Raw genomic sequence first — 19,021 nt, 5'->3', positions numbered from 1 at the left:
ATATGTAAAACATTTCTAATACCTCCTGTTCTTCCTCTTCAGTGATTTTACCTAGGCAGTGAAGCAGAGAAATGTCAGTTAGTGAGTATTTATTGCATGCACTGAGGCTCCCTTCATTACTGAACCAGATTCCTTCCTTTACTTTCCTTGCCTAGTTCAGGTGGAGGTAGGCAAGGGGAAGAAACTCATATTTATTGAGTAGCTGCTTTGAACCTTGGCAGTTACATTTAAGTAATTTAATCTTCAACACATCTCTGCAGGCATTGTTACTTTCATTTCACATAGTAGAAAAAGAGATGCTTTTAGGAAGGGAAATGACCAAAGATCACATATGTGGGAAGCAAAAAGAATAAAACCTAGGCTCTTTCTACATAGTTGAAATGCCTCATCAATTGCAATTGAAGCTCAAGACCAGCCTTTGCTTTCCTTTGACCCGTATTTTGTCTTTCTGGATGTCGACAGGTATTTTCTGCCTATTCTTACTTCTTTGAGACCAAAGGGACTTCTCAGAGAAGGCAGAGTCTTGCTTGACAAAACTTCTGCTGGGCAAGAAGAAAAGAACTTCATAACAAGATAAAGCAATGTCAGCTTTCTATTCTATCCTATACAGCCTCATCACCTTAGAGACAGTCTTGAAGGTGAGGATGGATGCAGACAGGTAGAGGGGACCCTAAGAGAGCAGGAAACAGGAAAGCTGACTAGGACATTGTGTTGGCCACTTTCCCTATATGTTTAAGCTACACATTCAGTGAACTGAATATCAAGTCTTACTTGATCTGTTGACTGCCCAAGTGCTGTAGTTGAATGTGGAAAGATATGTCATAGTGTCAGGTTCCTGGATAATAATGGTTCCAGTTAGGTGAAAAAAAAACCTTACACTGGTTATTTACAGATAATTTAATGTAAACAATTGTTTAAGTGGGTATTGGAGACAATGATGAAAAAAAGGAGGTTCAAGTAACAGATAAATAGTATCTATGGGAAGAAACCTCCACTTGGAAAGAGGTTGGGTCATTAGAACCTAAAAGGCTAGGAAGTGGCCCATAGAACTGGATCTCAGATATCTGAGGAAGGATGCTGTCCCTAATTGGTACTTATGCCATAGGACCTCAGAGGATGTGGCCCTCAGAGCTGGGACTAAAACCTTTGAGGATGGGACACTACCTTGATGGTGCTGGTATTTTTGAGAGAGTTCAATAAGGCTGGGAGTTAAACAAAAACAAAAACCAATCAACCAACCAACCAATCTGGAGACTAGAATCAATTCCACTTCCAAGATAAAGAGTTGCTGCTAAGGAATACTGACAAGACAGGAACAGACAGAAAGAGCAAGTGTCCCTCTCCATGTTTCAACCTTCTAATGTTTCTGTTGCTCTCTGTAGGTAGAAACTCAGAGAGAGACAGCTGGCAAAGAAGGGTTTGACTCCCAGCGCCAGCATGACAGAGTACAGTATGGACGGCAGGCTTGGGACTGAGAGATAAGTGTTAGTAACTGGCGCAGCTCTAATATTATGTGGGTCTGAAAGCTTGTGACTACTGAGGAGCACCTATAACATCACCCTGCAGTGCACTGTTCCTACCAGGGAATTAGAGTCAGAATCAAGTCCCCTAGTGCAGGTGGGTGGAGAAACATGACATCATGTTTAGAGGCAGCATTCATAGCTATGAAGGAATTGACATGAAGCTGGTAAAAGGAGTAAGATCAACTGCCCCACATTGTGGGGATTAGATAAAGTAACTGCAACCCAATGCTGGTGTGGGCTCTAGGAGGAGAGTTTCTTCCAGTCACTCAACAACAGTAGGAAAGAAAAATTATACCCATTGGCTTACAGGAAGGGGCTCTTAGTACCTTCAGGCTTGGCTCTCATTGTCTCAAGCCAGAGCCACAGGTTCAACTCAGTATTTGTCATATTTTAAGCACGGAATTCTCTAATAGAACTTCTCTCCATTTCACAGTTGCTAAGAGAGTTTTATCTCTCACTGTTTTCCTATTGTCCCTTAGATGATATAAAGGCCAACTTCACCACTGATTTTCTAAAATAATACTTATAATGAAAATCAAAGTTCATGTGTTTTGAGCACTTGCAATATACCAATGTCTATGAATAATAATATTTAATTTTCATAAGAGCCTTCTATACATGATTATAAAAGTGAGTTTTTAAAAAGGAATCTAATAGGATATAATTCATAGGAATATAATACATCTGTAATCAGGTGATATTTTCAAGCATTTGGTCAACTCCATTGGTCTTTCCAGGAGTGCTTTCCCTGCATCTGCCATGATTTCACCCGGAAGCAAGCCCAGAATGAACTCAAAGAGGAGTCTATGTTATTTGGCCAAAACTCAGATCTTAATTCCCGAACCAGGCTTCTGTAGATCAATGCAAATGGCCGACACAATTATGAGATGCTTGACTCAAACTGGGTGTACATAGGGATAGAAACTACCAACTTTGTTGTAGGGATTTGTAAAGGATGGAGGGACCAAGACAGCAGTGGGACCACAGTGATCACCCCTCACAGTAACTAGCACAGCTCTCGCATATTGAGGGGCTCAGTAAACATTTCCTTACTTATGATATTGAATTGGCTAAAAGAAGAGTTGAAAAATCATGTCTATCTTTAATCTCTAGTTCCCCAGTAGTAGAGTCCTAAACGTAACAAATGGATAAACCACATACTTGAAAAGTTGGCTGTCTGCTCTGGTTCTAAGTATAGAGGTTTAGAGGACCACAGATTTCTCACAAAATTGTCAAGCTCACTGCAAGTGGTAAAATAACTGGTCTCAAGGGTCCTAGATAGGCTTTGAAGTAAATCCTCATGCAGATGATAAAGGAGCAAGATAACCAAAGAATCAGACCTTGAAGGGCAGACCCAACTCTGCTGTGAAGTTCCATAGCAAAATGTTAAAACATGTCCTCTCTGTAAAGGTTTTCAAGCACTGTCTTGAGTGGATATAATGAAGTAGTATAAATTAAAGGCATTTTAAATGGATGGGGTACCAATGTTTTGTCAGTTTTTTAAAACTGAGAAAGTCTATGAAGATTTGCTTTGCTGATACAACCTGAATATGTTCCAGCTGCATTGGAAGAGGGTGCATTCAGAACATGAGAAGAGAGACAGGAGTAGCTTTCCAAAGGTCACTCCCCTCACTCCCTGGTTTGCAGGTTAGTCATATTTGTGTGAGGAACACAGCCTCTTGAGCAGGAAGATCTGGTATCATTGCACATTGCTATTCAATACCATAGCTGACTTAAGTCAAGGCCAGTGGAAAGAAAGAATAGCAAGTCCTCTGGAATTAAGGTGGAAGAAGAAGGGACCCTATGTTGGTAGCCAAAGCTCAAAACAAACACCTAAGTATTGTTGAGGGAACAATACTACACTTTCCATTTATCACAGAAAGCTTTTTAGTGCCATCCTGATACTTTATTATGCTTTGGTGTATATTCTAGGCAGGAGAGTTCTGAGACATCAGAGACCAAGTTTAGGGCATCAAGACTGCAACTGTAGAACTTAAACAGCAACGTCTGAAGTTAAGCAAACTCTTCACAGTTGGCAAGTCAACATTGCCCCTTTGTGGCTATTTGTGGGAATAACGGTACTGTATTGAATGCCAGTTCTCAATCTCAGGTGTTTGAAAGAGAACGTGACAAGTCTGTTTAGAAAACTCCTGTACTTCCTGCTCATAGGGCACATAGGGACTTGAGTGATTAATTTAACAAATAAAAGAGACATACCAATTTGTACCATGATTTTCTTTTCTTCAGCAACATTTAAAAGTCAATACCAAATCACTGACATGAGTCAGGTATTCATAAGAATAGTGAATATCCTTAGTGTTTCATAACATATTACATTATCAGCATTTGGCTGAGTACTGTATATAATAACAACATTTCTGCACCTATTCAACCAAAAATTAGTTATTGAGTTCTTTACGTGTGATTAGCACTCTGAACATACAGGAAAACTAAGTTTTAGAGAGATTATGGTCAAAATAGCCCATGAATTATAATTCCCATTTTTGCAGATGAGGCAACTGAGCAAAATGATAAATTATACATAGTCATTTAATCAACAGGGACCGGAGTTAAAATTGAGAAGTAAGGCATTTTGCTACATAAACCCATTTTTGCTTCTTCAGAGTCTAGGGATTGAGGTATATTTTTAATCTTTCACTGGATAGATTTGTAGTTTCCTAAGTTTTTCATACTCCAGATTATAGATATCAAAGGCAGAGTACACTAAAAACCCATACACATTGAATTAGTCAATGCAATTAAAGTTAGCTACTGTAACAATGATAGCACAGTGGCCTAACACAAAAAAAGTTTCCTTCTCATCCACATCTCATTCCAATGCATGAGGGCTTTGCTCCACATCAACATTTAGGGACCCATGCTTTTTTTATTATGTGGATCCTCCATGTTCTGGGCTCTTAGAGACCTTCACTGGTGCTTCTGAATCTGGGTGGCAAGCCAGAAAGAGAAAGAATATGCAGGATCTTGTAAGCTTTAGGGCCCCAAACTAGGAGACACATCACTTTCTCTATCATTTCATCGGCCAGACTCCTCACATAGATCCAGCTGCTTGCAAAAGAGCCTTGATCATAAATTTTCATTTCTCTTTTTCCTACACAGACAATATGCTTACCTCCTTATCAAGGGAGACCACCCAAGCTCTCATCTGATTACTCTATGCAGCAAAAAATCCAAGACCTACAGATGTGTGTGGCCTTCTCCATCAGATCCCATTGTGATTTCTCTTTCACCAGTGATATTCTGTCTCTCTATTAATGGCGGAGCAGATGATTTCCAACTGGAACTGAAGTGTAGAATTCAGTTAGCAGTAACTTAATAGTAATGCGAGAATGCTTTAGGAGCAGATATTGCAATATTTTTACTTACTGAGAGGGGGACAAGTTTCTTGACTAGACATTGTTTGCGTTCTCTAGGAGGAACTCTCCTGATCATTGTTTTCAATGTCCTGATCATTGCTTTTTATTGTTTTTTTAATGCCATCTGCCTTTGGGGGTTTGTGCCTTTATTAATGTTCCCATTATCCTAAATGAAGCAGGCATCGAACAATGTGACTTCTTTTGGAGTGACACTGCATTTGAACCTACTTTCTACTTATAAAATATTAGTATCAGTACTTTAAATAATTTTTTATTTAATTATTCATTTTAAAATTGATACATAATAATTATACATATTTATGAAGTTACATACAACGTGTAGTGAGCAGATCAGGGTAATTAGCATATCCATCATCTCAAACATTTATCATTACTTTGTGTTGGGTATATTCAATATCCTTTCTTCTAGCTATTTGAAAATATACAATATATTATTGTTGACTATTGTCATCCTTTAGTTCTGTAAAACACTAGTACTTGTTTCTCCTTTCTAATTGTAATTTGTGTAGGATCAATACATTTTTTAAATTCTAAAGCAAAAACTTTCTTTGAAAGTCAAGTTCTTTTGCAAGTTTCTTTGGCAATAAACCCCCTCGAAGGCCTAATAGGTTTTTGATCTATCTGTATCAGGTCAGTTCAATGTGCTAGTGATCACACTCAAAGGATTTTCTTAGGCATAATTTCCATTACTTTTCTTTTCTTTATTGTCTTCTCCCTTTCTCCATGCCACTCTTTTTCTACTTAATGATGTTTATTTTAAGGCTGTCAGACTTGAGAAGGACTGCTATACACATCATCTAACTTTTTCTCAGGCTGGATTTCTGTGAGTCTTCTTTACTCAAAGAAATTCTAAAATTTTCTCTTAACTTTTGACCTCCAAAATGGGCAAAAGATGGAAGCATTCCCCTATAAAACTGGCACAAGGCAAGGATGCCTTCTCTCACCACTTCTGTTCAACATAGTATTAGAAGTCCTAGCCAGAGCAATCAGGCAAGAGAAAGAAATAAAGGCCATCCAAATAAGAAGACATGAAGTCAAACTGTCTCTGTTTGCAGATGACATGATTCTATATATAGAAAACCCCACAGTCTAGGCCCAAAACCTCCTCCAGCTGATAAACGTTAGTAAAGTTGCAGGACACAAAATTAATGTACAAAAATCACTAGCATTCCTACATAACAACAACAGCCAAACTGAGATTCAAATTAGAAAGGCAATCCCATTCACAGCTGCCACACAAAAAATAAAATGCCAAGGAATACAGCTACTCAGGGAGGTGAAAGATCTCTACAGTGAGAATTACCAAACACTGCTCAAAGAAATCAGAGGAGATACAAACTAATGGACAGACATCCCGTGCTCATGGATAGGAAGAATCAGTATCATTAAAATCACTATACTGCCCAAAGCAATTTACAGATTCAATGCTATTCCAGTCAAACTACCAATGACATTCTTTACAGAACTAGAAAAAACTATTTTAAAATTCATATGAAACCAAAAAAGAGCCTGAATAGCCAAAGAAATTCAGTTCCTAGTTTAGGACTGTTCAAACATATACTTGAAATCTGCCTTGACATTCTGCTATGATTATGTTAAGATCCTGGTATTTGATTGGAAACAATGTATTTTCTGCTTAGCTTTTGAATTTATGCAGAATTCTTGTGGTCTGTCAAGAGATGCTGTTGTTAGTATGTGGTGGGGGAGGAGAGCTACCTGAGTCAATACTCTTGGAAAAAATAAACCTTGATACATTTTCTGAAAAAGTCACTAGAGCTCTTACATTTACCAGGATGCTTATAATAGAATTAAGACTGTGTCCTATTTAAGAAAGAGGTTGAGAGACTTTCCTTAAACCTACGCTTATTCCTGGAAAAGTAAATGCTGGTTTGCCTGTGGATAGAGCCAAGAGAGGGATCAAGGTCTCATTTTTACTTGAATTCACAGAGTGACTGACGAATTGAATACTGTGCCTAAATGCTTTTGAGAAAAAGCCTTCTGACATTCACTTTTGGCTTAATGAGACTTGAATTTTAAGTTTAGAAGTCAGGTTTAGTATCTTAGTTATGCTGTTGCCTGACATATTGTCTTTTTAAATTGGAAAGACAATTGGGAGGCAATTTAATTATGGGGGTGGGTCTTTCCTGCACCCATAATTCTCATGATAGTGAATGAATCTCATAAGATCTGATGGTTTAAAAAAACTAGAGTTTCCCTGCACAAGCTCCTCTCTTTTCCTGCCACCACCCATGCAAGATGTAAGTTGCTCCTTCTTGTCTTCTGCCATGATTGTGAGGCTTCCCCAGCCATGTGGAATTGTAAGTCCAATTAAACCTATTTCTTTTGTAAATTGCCCAGTTTCAGATATGTCTTTATCAGCAGCATGAGAAAACGGACTAATACATGATGTATCACATTTATTGATTTGCATGCGTTGAACCATTTTTGCATTCCTGGGATAAATCCCACTTGGTTATGATGTATTATCTTTTTGATGGGTTGGTGGATTTGATTTGCTAGTATTTTGCAGAGGATTTTTATATCTATGTTCATCAAGAATATTGGCTTGTAGTTTTTTTTTTCTGTCGTGTTGTTGTTTTTGGTGTCAAGGTAGTAGTAGCCTTGAGGAATGAGTTAGGAATAATTCCCTCCTCTTTAATTTTTTGGAATAGTTTTAGAAGAATTGGTGTTATTTCTTCTTTACAAATTTGGTAGTATAAGGCAGTAAAACTTTGTGGACACAAAGTTTTTTTTTGTTGTGCGTTTTTTTGTTGGCAGGCTTTTTATTACTGATTCAATCTCATTACTCACTATTGGTATTTTCAGGTTTTCTATTTCTTCCTTGTTCAATCTCATTAGGTTGTATATGTCCAGGAATTTGTCCATTTCCTCTAGGTTTTCTAGTTTGTTAGTATATAGTTCCCAATAGTCACTGATAATATTTTGTATTTCTATGGTATCAGTTGTAATACCTTCTTTTTTGTTTCTGATTGTATTTGCATCTTCTCTCTTTTTCTTTTGATTAGTCTAGCTAGAGGTTTATCAATTTTGTTTATCTTTTCAAAAAATCAAATTTTCACTTTATTTTTTGTCTTTTTGAGGCTTTTTAAAGTTCTATTCTGATTTTTATTGTTTTCTTTTACTAATTTTAGATTTTGCATGTTTTTTCGACTCTAATTTCTTGAGGTGCATTATTAGGTTGTTTACATGAAATCTTTCTACTTTTTTGATATAGGCATTTACTGCTATAAACTTTTCTCCTAGCACTGCTTTTGCTGTATTCCATAGTTTTTGGTATATTGTGTTTTCATTTTTATTTGTTTCAATAATTTTAAAAATTTTATTCTCAATTTCTTCATTAACTCAATGATCATTTAGGAGCTTGTTTAATTTCCATTTATTTGTACAGTTTCCAAAGTTTTAGTTTTATTCTACTGTGATCTGAGAAGATTTAAAAAATTTGTTGAGATTTGTTTTGTTGCCCAATACATATTCTATTTTGGACAATGTTCTTTGTGCTGATGAGATGAATGTATATTCTACAGCTGTCGGATAAAATGTTTTGTGTTATTTCAATTTAGTCTAAAGTGCATTTGAACTCAATTTTTCTTTGTTGACTTTCTGTCTAGATAATCTGCCTAATGCTGAGAGTTGGGCGTTGGCGTCTCTGCCTATTATTGTATTGGTGTGTATGCCTCCCTTTCAACCTAATAATAATTACTTTATATATCTGGGTGCTACAGTGTTGAGTGCATATATATATATATATATATACACACACACATAATTGTCATATTTGCTTGCTGAATTGATCCCTTTGTCATCATATAATGACCTTCTCTGTCTCTTTTTACTATAATATTTATGACTTAAAGTCTGTTTAATCTGACATAAGTATAGTTACTCCTGTCCACCTTTGGTTTCAATTTGCATGAAATATCTTTTTCTATCTCTCCACTTTCAGTCTATATTTATTGTATAGGTGAAGTGAGTTTCTTATAGGAAGCCCATAGTTGGATGATTAAAAAATCTTATCAGCCAGTCTACATCTTTTAAGTGGAAATTTAATTTGTTTACATTAAAAGTTATTACTGACAGATGAGAACTTATTCCTGCCATTTTGTTAACTGTTTCCTAGTTGTTTTGTATATCCTTTCCTCCTTTTTTGGATTTGTGTCCCCACCCAAATCTCATGTCGAATTGTAATCTCCAGTGTTGGAGGTGGGACCTAGTGAAAGGTGATTGAATTATGAGGGTGGTTTCTTGGTTAGCAGTATTTTTCTTTCAGCATTTTGAACATAGCATTCTATTCTCTCCTGACCTGTAAGATTTCTGCTGAGAAATCTACCCTTAATCTGACAGATGCTCCCTTAGATGTGACTTGATGCTTTTCTCTTGCTATTTTTAGAATTCTTTCTTTGTTTTAAACTTTTAGTAGTTTAACTATAATATATCTTGGAGAATACCTTTTTGGCTTTTATTTATTTGAGAATATTTGAGCTTCCTGTATCTAGATGTCTAAATCTTTTGTGAAACTTGGAGAGTTTTCGGCAATTACTTTGTTAAATAGGTTTTATTTGCATTTGCTTATCTCTTCTCTCTTCTCTTTCTAGAACACCTAAAATTTGAATATTTGACCATTTAATGGTGTCACATTGATCACAAAGGGTTTCTTCATCTTTCAGAATTTTTTTTTTTTCCTACAGCACCCAATATTCCCAGGAGGTCTCTCATCCAAGTACTAACCAGGCCTGACCCTGCTTAGCTTCCAAGATCCAATGAAATTGGATGCATTCAGGGTGGTATGGCCATAGACTAAAAATTATTATTATTTTTTTGGTCTGACTGAATTATTTTCAAAAGCCTGTCTTCAAGTTCTGAAGTTATTTCTTCTGCTTAACCTAGTCTATTGTTGAAACTCTATTGTGTTTTTTATTTCTTTCACTGAATTATTCAGTTCCAAGTTTTCTGTTTCTTTTCTTTTTTTTTAATGATATCTCTTTGTTGAATTTCTCATTTAGATTCTGAATTGATTTTCTGGGTTTTTTTTTGTATTATTTATCTGTGTTCTCTTGTATCTCACTGAACTTCTTTAATAATATTATTTGAAATTCTTTTTCAGGCATTTCATAAATTTCTTTTTCATTGGAATCTGTTGCTGTAGAATTACTGTGTTACTTTGGAGATGTCATGTTTTCTTGCTTTTTCACACTTCTTGCTTCCTTACATTGGTATCTGCACATTTGGTGTGACAGTCTCTTTTTTTCATTTTTTTTAAGATTCACTTTTGTAAGGAAAGAATTTTTGTGTGTGTGCATGTAACTATAGTGTTAGTTGGATAGGGCACTTTAGCTTTGATTTTGGGTGCTTGCAGTAGTGTGGTCTACCTAGGAGTTCTTCAGTTGTAATCAGTGAGTATTAGTCCATTCTTACACTGCTAGAAAGAAATACCTAAGACTGCGTAATTTATTTAAAAAAGACTTTTAATTGGCTCATGGTTCCACAGGCTGTACAGGAAGCATGGCAACCTCTGCTTCTGGTGAGGCTTCAGGGAGATTTTACTCATGGAGGAAGGCAAAACAGAAGCAGCCATCTTACATAGCAAGAGCAGGACCGAGAGAGAGTGGGGAGTTGCTACACTCTTTTAACAACCATATCTCATGATAATATTTACTATCATGAGAACAGCACCCAGGGGGATGGTGTTAAACCATTCATGAGAAACCACCCTCATAATTCAATCACCTCTCACTAGGTCCCACCTCCAACATTGGAGATTACAATTCGACATGAGATTTGGGCGGGGACACAAATCCACACCATAGCATTCCATCCCTGGCCCCTTGCAAATCTCATGTCCTTCTCACATGGCAAAATACAATTATGCCTTCCCAACAGTCCCCCAAAGTCTTTACTCATTCCAACATTAACTTGAAAGTCCAAAGTCCAAAGTCACATTTAAGACGAGGCTAGTCCCTTCCACCTATGAACCTGTAAAGTCAAAAACAAGTTACTTCCATCATACAACGGGGGTACAGGCAGTAGGAAATTGGCCAAAGGAAAAGTGCTACAGGCCCCATGGAAGTGTGAAACACAGCAAGGAAGTCATTCAGTCTTAAAGCTCCAGAATAATCTCCTTTGACTCCATGTTCCACATCCAGGGCACACTGATGCAAGAGTTGGGCTCCCAAGGCCTTCGACAGCTCTGCCCCTGTGGCTTTGGAGAGTTCAGCCCCCACTGTTCTCACAGGCTGGCATTGAGTTCCTATGGCTTTTCCAGGCACAGGATGCAAGCTGCTGGCAGCCCTAGAATACCAGAATCTGGAGGATGGTGGCCCTGTTCTTACAGCTCCACTAGGCAGTGTCCCAGTGGGAACTATGCGAGGCTCCAACCCCATATTGCACTCTCTGAAGCAGTGGCCTGAGCTATACCTGAGCCACTTTGAACCAGGGATGGAGCTAGAGCAGCTGGGATGCAGACAGCAGTGTCCCCAGGCTGTGCAGGGCAGCAGGGCCCTGAGCCTGGCTCACAAAACCATTCTTCCCTCCTAGGCTTCTGGACTTGTGATGGAAGGGGCTACTGTGAAGGTCTCTGAAATGCCTTTGAGATTTTTTTCCCCATTGTCTTCGGTATTAGCACTTGGTTTCTTTTTACTTATGCATATTTCTGCAGCCTGCTTGAATGCCTCCCTGAAAATGGGCTTTCCTTTTCTACCACATGGCCAGGCTGCAAATTTTTCAAACTTTTATGCTCTGCTTCCCTTTTAGATATAAGTTCCAGTTTCAGGTCATTTTTTTTTTTTTTTTTTTTTTTTTTTTTTTTTTTTTTTGCCCATGAATATGAGCACAGGCTGCATCTTGAATGCTTTGTTGCTTAGAAATTTTTTCTGCCACATACTCTAAGTCATCTCTCTCAAGATCAAAGTTCCACAGATTCCTGGACAGGGGCACAATCCAACAAAGCTCTTTGCCAAGGTGTAACAAAGGTGACCTTTACTCCAGTTCCCAATAAATTCCTCTTTTCCATCTGAGACCTCCTCAGCCTGGACTTCATTATCCATAGTACTTTCAGCATTTTGCTCACAAAGATTTAACAAATCTCTAGGAAGGTCCAAACTTTCCCTCATCTTCTTGTCTTCTGAGCCCTCCACATTCTTCCAACATCTGTCCATTACCCGGTTCCAAAGTTGCTTCCACATTTTCAGGTATCTTTATCAAAATGCCTCACTCTTTGGTACCAATTAGCTCATAGTTACACAGGCTGTACAGGAAGCATAACAGCATCTGCTTCTGGTGAGGACTCAGGGAGCTTTTACTTATGGAGGAAGGCAAAGAAGGAGCAGGTATCTTACATGGAAGGAGCATGACCAAGAAAGAGGGAGAAGGTGCTACATACTTTTAAACAAACAGATCTTATGATAACTATTGACTATTATGAGAGCAGCACCCGGAGGATGGTGTTAAACCATTCTTGGAAAGCACCCCCGTGAGTAAATCGTCTCCCACCAGGCCCTACCTTCAACATTAAGGATTACAATTTAACATGAGATTTGGGTGGGGACACAGATCCAAACTATATCATAGTGTCATTAGTTTTTGTGTTTTTTCTCAGTGGCTTAGGCTGTGGTTGTTATTGTAGACTTCAGGCTTTGCTGGGGACAATGATGTCAGATGTGCTGGGCTTTGAGCATCAGTGGTGGCAGTAGTGGGCTATGTTTTCCTGTCTTTGGGCCAGTAGGCAGCATACATGGACTCTGGTGTTAGCAAGTTGAGATGGGCTGATTCTTAAACCTTCAGGCAGCTTGTTTGGGTACTGGTAGTGGCAGTGGTGGGCCAGGTGTTTGTGCTGATCCTCGGGCCTCTGGGTAGCATGCATTGTGTTGGCAGTGGTAGCAGTTATTGCAGGGCATCCATCTGCTTCCAGGTGGCATGCACAGGTTGCTGGGAGTGTTGGTGACAGGCTGGGAAGGCAAGTCCTCAGGCCCCCAGGTAGCACATATAGGTGGGTGCCGGTGGTGGCAGACAATGCTGGCCTGTCTTTAGGCTCTCTGATGGTGCACATGGGCACAAGCTATGATGAGTGGGGTAGAATGATTTCCAAACCCCCAGACGTGTGCTTGGGCATCAGCCGCAGGTTTTTGTTTCATTATTAGGCTCTCTGATGGTGCACACATGTGCCAGAAGCAGAAGACAGAGTGGGTTGATCCCTAGGTTCCTGGACTGCACAGCCGAGTGGGCCCAAGCAAAACTCAGGGTGCCATGCCCACCCTGCTGAGGGCACTGGGTTCCTGCACCTCAGGAAGATGCTCTGTGCAGGGCTACCTGGGGCAGTGTCCCCAGATTCCACCCCACATCAGGGTGACTGCCAGGACTGACACTCCCAACAGCTGGGCCTGGGGCCCATGATCTGCTCCTGGAGGATCCCCCCCACAACTGCCTCCCCCTGCAGGGCTGCGAGCTGGGCAAGGGGGAGTTCTGGGCTGCCCTTGACCATCAGGACCACAGCGAGAGCTTGTGGAGATGTCACCCCTGCCTCCAATGCCAGCCTGTGCCCAGCAAGGGCCTGGAGCCCCTGCCACAGGCTGTGAGGGGATGTGGCTGAGGCTGCATGCTCCATGGAGCTGATGGGAGCCAGAAGCAGGCAGCAGCGCCACCCTCCCAGGCATGGCTGCAGCTGCCCAAATCAGAGCTGTGAACCTGGACCTCCCTGTGCTCTTGGGCAGGAGTCCCACACCCCTGGGCACAGATGCAGCCACCCAAGTTGGGGCTGTAGACCTGGGCCTTTCTGCACTCTTGGGGGCTCAGGAAGGCCACCCTCTGCCCTTGCAGGCTCAGAGGTGCCTGCTCCTGCTGCATGGCCTCTCCACACTCCCAGCACCTACTCAGATCTCAGAGCAGAGTTGGGGCTGAGCTTGGGCGCTATCACAGCCCAGCTGGTGTGCACATGCTCAGGCCCTGCCACCTTGGCTGCCCTGGACTTTGGGCACTGACAAGTGTTGGAGGAAAGCTGAGGGAGGTGCTGAGGGTGGCTTGGCAGTGGCCTAAAGGTGCCCCTTGGTGCAATTAGCCTGAGCACCATGGATGGTGGCAGGAGGCAGATGGACTGGAGTGAGGACTTGTGGTGCCTTTTCTGGGCTTACCCCCGGCTGCCCATGGACCAGTCATGCACACTTCCTCTCCTATAAGGCCCATAAAAGCCCCTGGATCAGCCAGAGCAGAGAAGAGGATCGAGAGATAATGAGATGACCAGCTGCAGGGAGGAGCTACCCTCTCCCCTAAGAACTGCAGACAATGGGATGACCTGCCTGCAGAGAGGAGCCACACACTCTATGCCTCCTCTCTGCTGAGAGCTGCAGACAACAGGATGATCAGCTGAGGAGCTACCCTCTCTGCTGATAACTGAACACTTGCTGGGATGACCAGGTGCAGAGAGGAACTACTTTCTCTGCTGACAACTGACAATTTGTTGGCATGACCTATCTGCAGAAAGGAGCTACCCTGTCTGCTAGAAGCTAAACACTTGTGAGGACACCCTGGCTACAGACAGGAACTGCCCACTTCAGGTCTTCTCTGAGCTGTTCTATTGCTCAATAAAGCTCCTCTTCATCTTGCTCAACCTCCGCTTGTCTGTATAATTCATTCTTCCTGGTCACAGGACAAAATCTCGGGACCTGCTGAATGGCAAGGCTAAAAGAGTTGCTGTAACAGAAACAGGGCTGAAACATGCTCCTTGCTCACCACATTGCAGGTGAAGAGAGGAGCTACAGCCCTTTTGGAGCCCAGACCTGGGAGCTCCCTGAGCCAGGGCTGTGACTCCCTCTTTGGGGCCCTATGGTTCCTGGTGTCTCCAAGCTTCTGGGCACCACCACATTCCCTGGTGCCAGCCGGGGAAGCTGCTTGCAGTGTGCCTAGTCCAGCTGCAGCCACATAGAGAGCTGGTGCCCATCCTGGCACCTGAATCTGTCTGCCCGTGGCAGCAGCTGGCATGTCTGACTGCAGAGTGGCCAGACCCCATGCTCGCTCACACCCACCCCTCACTGCTCTGTGCCTGACTCCAGTCTCCCTTGGAGGTGTGGGATCCAGGCTGGTAGCATGAGTTGAGTGTAACCTGCCAGGCCAAATGGACAGAACGAGCCGAGTGGGCCCAGGCAAAACTCAGGCAAAGGCACCACTGGCCAGAAGTTTCTAGCCATAAAAGCGACACCCCAAAGATCCCATAACATTGTCATTGATTAAAATGCCATCATGTGTCATTTGCCACATGATTGTACTTTCAGGATAAATTGAATGCTCTGGATAATGTCAGGACATGTTTTGAACTGAGGCAGATAAAATACAGGTATCTAGTTTATTACCTGTCCAGCTTGATCCAGAGAAAGAGAGAAAAATTGCATGAACAGAGCTAACAAGGGTTTAAAATGCAAAAATTTATTATTTAAGAACATTTTCCAATGTCTCACACTGAAGGTTTATTCCATCCATTACATTAGTATATGAGCGCTGCCCTCCATATAAAGAGCATTCCTGACTTCCTTTTCATGGAAGACTATGCAGCATGAAAAATTCCCCAGCTGTTAAATAAAAAAAAAAAAAAAAAAATATATATATATATAATAAATCTCCTCTCAAAAGCACAGTTACGTTTGCAAGAAAGTAATTTGCTAGTTAGTGATCAAAAAGTGATGAGAGATGTAATAAGACTGATAGACATTGTATTTATGGCTGTGATAGGAGCATTTATTAGTTTCTACACAAAGGGGTTTGCATTTTAACTTTTTGACTCTTTTATAGTAACACAGCTTAAAACACAAACACATTTTAAGTGGTTATACACATACAGAAAATAAGAATTTGAATACTCACAAGGGGAGGAGATAAAATTAAGGCACCCAGATACAGTACCAGGGATCAGTACCTTTAATGAAGGGGCAGACAAAAGAAACCACTCACACATTCACGTGCACACACACACACACACACACACACACACACACACATTTCTGTCTTGAACTAGGCATTAGAAAGAATAAAAAAATCCCTCAGGTAGGTATGATTTGATATTTATAATATATGGTCTGGGGAATCCCAAGGGGAGAAATTAGTATGAAATGTCTGTCTTAGATTGTTCATGCTGCTATGACAAACTACCTGAGGCTGGGTAATCTGCAAAGAATAACAATTTCTTTCTCACACTTCTGATGGGTAGGAAGTCCAAGATCAAGATACTGGGTATTTCAATGTCTGATGGGAGCCTGGTCTCTGCTTTTAAGATGATACTTTTAACACTGTTCTAACATGGTGAAACTGCAAAAGGAGGCAAAAACGACCTAGCTAGTTTCCTCTAGCTCTTTTATAAAAGCACTAATCCTAATGAGGGAATATCTCTCATGCCCTAATCACCTCCCAAAGGCTACACCTCTTAATACTTTTGTATTAGGTAGGGATTGAGTTTCAATGTACCTTTTGAAGAGGACTCAAACATTCAAACCATAGCAGTGTATTTAGGGTGATCCTAAGAGATCTAACAGAAATAGCTTTGTTGATCATAAACTAGCATTTCAAAATTACAAAGTCGGCATGAGCAAGAGTCAGTAGAATTAGATATCAGAATTTTGGAAAACAGGATTATCAGTCACAAGTTATATATAACATAGCTATGTTTAAAATGGTGAAATAAATTAAAGATGGAGTAAAAAAGCATGAGAAAGAAGTCCTAATTTATTGGAAAACCAGGTATTTTTTTTAAAAAAAAACACCTATGACTTCTAGAATATCTAATAAATGTAATCACTGACATTAAGACAGATTACAAAAGATGGATATAGCTTAGTTGAGAACTGATAAAATGGAGCTAAAGTTGAAGAGCTTAATCTGAAATCAATACAATTTGAAAGAGAATGGAATGGGAAATAGAGGTTAAAAGATAAAGAGAATTTAAAAAGAAGGTTCAATATAGATGGAACTGGATTTGCACAGAAGAATGTAGAAAATAGGGAGGAGGAGAAACATTCAAAGGGATAATGGCTGAATTATCTTCAGATTCAGGAGCTTAATTAATCATAAAGAGAATAACTTTTAAAATAAATCTAGACTCATTTACTAACATTCAAAACCCCAAAGACAAAAAGTTCTGAATAGAGCCGGATATATAGTACATTACCTATAGAGGAGCGGCAATTTGACAGACAATACAATTCTTAACAGCAATAGACATCAGAAGTCTGTGGAAATATATAATGTATTATGTGTGTGTGTGTGCATGTGCTCACATGTATGTGTGTGTAACTCAAATAAATTGAAATATATTGAATTGAATATATTAAATTTGAATACACATGTAAAATACTTGTCAATAATCAGATTTTTATCCAGCTAAATCATCACTATAAAAGCTGCTTGAATTAATCAAACATAAACATATTTGTAAAAGCACTGAAGAGTTAAGAAGGAAAAATCAAAATTTTGGAGCAGGTGAAAACTGAGAGAGAGAAACCCTGGATTTACAGCTTCATTTGTTCTGAAGACTTTTGCCAATCTAGAAGAAATCAGTATGAAATGGAGCAAAAATTTGGCAATTTCCTGGCATGAGGAAAGAAAAATCAATGGCAGAGTCTGATGGGATCTTGGTAAATACTCTCAGGATGTGGTTGAACTGGAAATGTATCAGTCTTTGTGTTAACTGGTGACTTTTAAGTTTATTACATCTGCAAAGACCCTGTTTCCAAATAAGATTACATTAACAGATGCTAGGGGTTAGGACTTCAACATATCTTCATTAGGGGTACAATTCAACTCACAACATGCATTACTTAGATTCTACATCAGTAAATTGTGGATTATAATAATATATCTCTCATTTGGTTAATATTAGGATTAGATGAAATAACAGGTAATAATCAGAATAACATGACCCATTAATATCTCAATGAAGATTTATTATGATAAATACATACAGGATATATACAGGATATAAATACAGGATAATACAATCCTTGGTGTAATATGTTACATTTTGGTCTCCCTCTAAGATGGCAGGAATGATTCTTTGTTGTACTGCATTTATAACGTAGTATAGGGCTTAGTAAATTATAGAGTCAAGATTAATGTTTGTTAAATGAAAAAATAAATTTAATTTTATCCTCGCAACTACCATGTATTGAAAGGTTCATTATCCTCATATTTCAGATGAGGAAATTGTGGTTCTGAGAGTCTCTAACATTGCCCAAGTAGAAGCGGCCAGAAAGTGGTAAAACAAGCATTCAAACAAAAGCATCACATTTTATCTTCCCAACCTTCCCATGATCTGAGAGTGGAGAGGAATTATTTATTTATAAGAAATTCTGAGGATAAGAATATTTTGCACAGTTTAAACTGCATGCTCTTAGCAATATACATTTCCTTGAGCAATTATTCACTCATGAAATAGTTTTCTTCATTTAGCATGTCTACTAACTTTATTTGATGCTTCCATTGTCCTTGGAGCTTCACCTCAGACACCTACATAGCAAGATAGAGATGCGGCCAGAGTTACTGTATGTAAGGAGTGGGATTATATTCCATCTGCATTTTTGTCCTAATGTCTCCTTCTCAGCAGTTGTGGGGAGGAAACCATGAGTCCTAGAAAAAGACTTGTTCTTCTCTCTCTAAGATTCTTATGCCCAAAGCCCACATGATCCTGAATATTCTTCAGGAGAGCCTATATTCTAGGTCCTATTGTGCATGAGTGGTGACTGTTCTGGTGACCATTCCATTTGTTTTTTCAAGGAAGCAATGCCAGGCATTGCTCTATGGAAAGTGAGTATTGTTAACAATTGCATTGCCTGAAACCACACTTAGGAAACAAAAAGTTTAGACAAAGAAAAGCCATGAAGATAAAATCTTGGACATGACACCATGAGCATGAAGAGGGCCACTCCCAGGGATCTATGGGGTCCAGACCACTGATACTCCCACTGCATGAGAAAGGTTCACAGGAAAAGCACTCTCTGCTCCCCTCAACTGGCCACGGTCCATGCTCCTTTCATTGGTGGGAATGTTCCTCTAGTACTTCCCTCTAGAGTTACAGTGCTGAGGATAGCCTGATTCAGTTTCTTCCTTACA

General features: G+C 39.8%; 1 pseudogene; it reads right to left on the bottom strand.

The window, feature by feature from the left end:
- Window positions 1-9,618: 9,618 nt before the first annotated feature.
- On the bottom strand, window positions 9,619-9,737 carry LOC115933488 (uncharacterized; annotated as a pseudogene).
- Between the last annotated feature and the right edge of the window lie 9,284 nt (window positions 9,738-19,021).

This window comes from Gorilla gorilla, chromosome 9 (assembly GCF_029281585.2).
Source record: "Gorilla gorilla gorilla isolate KB3781 chromosome 9, NHGRI_mGorGor1-v2.1_pri, whole genome shotgun sequence".
Classification (NCBI taxonomy): Eukaryota; Metazoa; Chordata; class Mammalia; order Primates; family Hominidae; genus Gorilla; species Gorilla gorilla.
Note: the sequence above shows the minus strand (reverse complement) of the source record. Positions and strands in the feature narration are given on the sequence as shown.